The sequence below is a fragment of the Triticum urartu genome, chromosome 3A (genome assembly GCF_056163025.1).
Source record: "Triticum urartu cultivar PI428250 chromosome 3A, HENAU_Tu73, whole genome shotgun sequence".
Taxonomy (NCBI): domain Eukaryota; kingdom Viridiplantae; phylum Streptophyta; class Magnoliopsida; order Poales; family Poaceae; genus Triticum; species Triticum urartu.
This window is the reverse complement of record NC_141875.1, coordinates 29,928,210-29,930,234: the sequence shown is the minus strand read 5'-3', so window position 1 is coordinate 29,930,234 and position 2,025 is coordinate 29,928,210.

Genomic DNA, 2,025 nt, shown 5'->3' with positions numbered 1-2,025 from the left:
ATAGGAGACTAACGTAATATGGATGGATAAGAAGGCGTCGCTGTTGGCCACAACCTTGCATGCTGCCGAAGTCTCTAAACTGAGGCAGAGGCTGGAGCGGACCGAGAACGAGCTTGGGAAGGTTAAGGTTTGGCTCCAAGAGAAGCAAGGTGAGTGACGACTTGCTGTGTGTTCGGAAAGTATAAGCGCTGCATATTGACCGCAGTGTTGTGATATATGCAGGAGCCACGACCGAGGTCAAGGCCCTGAGGAAGGCCCTGGGCGAGGCCGAGGAGAAGGTTGTCCAGCAGCAGGCTGCCCGTAAGAAGCTCAAGGCCCGGGTCAAAGAAGTCCAGCAGGAGCTCCATGATGCGGTCAAGAAATGCGAAGCCTTGGAGCATGATGTGTTGGTTCAAGGGACCGTACTCGCTAAGGCTCGTCAGAGCGCGGAGACCGCACGGAATGAGGGCCAGGCCGCCCTCCAGGAGATCCAGGAGGCCAAGAAGATTACGACGGGTAAGGCATTTAAGATGCAAAGCAAGTATGCGGAGAAGCAGTACCTTTTACTAACCCGGGTTCGGAGTTCCCCAGGGGCTTTTGCGGATTTACCACACAGTGTATCAGACGATGCGGAGTTCTATCGAGCCGAAGGAGGGGGTTCTACGGAGATGCTATTCTGGTCGCAGTATGCGGCACCAGAGCATCCCGTGCCCTTCACCGATCAGCTAAAACAGCTGGTGGAGCTGCATAGGGTGGCCGAACTAGCCATGAAGGATTTCATAATCCGGCTATGGCCAGCCGAAGCTATGCCAAGCAGCTACTTCGGACTCGTGAGGCGGATGGTGAACGCATGTCCTCGGCTAGACATCGTCAAGCGCTCGGCCTGCATTGAAGGTCCACGCATGGCCTTCGCCCGGTGCAAGATGTGGTGGGTGAAGATGGACGTTGTCGAGGTGACCAGAGGGCCACCGTAGGGCAAGGAGCACCGCACACCCGAACGGTATTTTGCGGATGTCCTGGAGGGGTCTCGCCTTGCCGCAGCACAATGTTCGTAGGATGTTGTATTTGAATAAATGTATTCATGTTGCCTTTGCCTTGTATTATAAAAAATAGAGCCTGCTTTCTGATGTAATTTTGTTATGATTTAATTGTTTCCTCCTGTGCGGCTGTGTTGTATGTAATCTGAGGGTTGGCCAGTCATCGGCTTCTGCCCTCATGTAGGTAGTACGGAGGTGTTCAGGATGGAATCTAAACAATGTTTATCCAATTATATGGTCCTTGAAGGAGTTGTTTAGTGCAACGAACAAAGCAATCAGACTATATGGCTTAAACGCCCTCACTTAGCCATAGGAGTTTTATAATAAAGCAAGGGCGCAACCCCTAGTTCAAGCCAGGGTGCTGTCAGCACGCGATCGGGAAGTGCCGTTCTTTCGCATAATGCGGAAAAAATCTCCAATGATTTGTAACCCTCGAACAGCTGACTGGCTCTCGCCGTATCGTGACAGTCAGTTTTTGGCTTTCTCTACTAAGGTGCTCATCTGGTCAAGGCCATGGCATAATCGCAGTAGTTCTCCCTTTACTACCCTAGCCGATTAAGCGGAACATAGGGTAGCAAGCACAGGAGCCGAGCAACCCAACTATTGACCAAATACATGATTCGGAGCCAATGCATATAATGCTAAATTCGGGGTGCCGAACTTATCTTTAAGGATTGTTCGGACTTTGTTGCCATATCATGGGGCGATGGGGAGCCCCTGGCAAATATGAAACATACCAGAGTGTACGGTTGCTAGGAAATATGTAATAAAAGGGAAAACAGAGATAGGATCTGGAGCCCTTGAACTTGGGTCATGAACTATTTCCATTATAGTTGGGTTAATGCGTCCAAGCACATTGGTACAAAATAATGCAATAAGCAACCGGCTATTTGACATGCCATACCAGAAGGCGGGCTGCGCGTGGGTCCTGAAAACGGTTAGCCTCTAGGGCTTCTCATGTACGCCTGTGCTCCATGTCAATCCGGTGTGTTGTCCTTTGACGGGATCG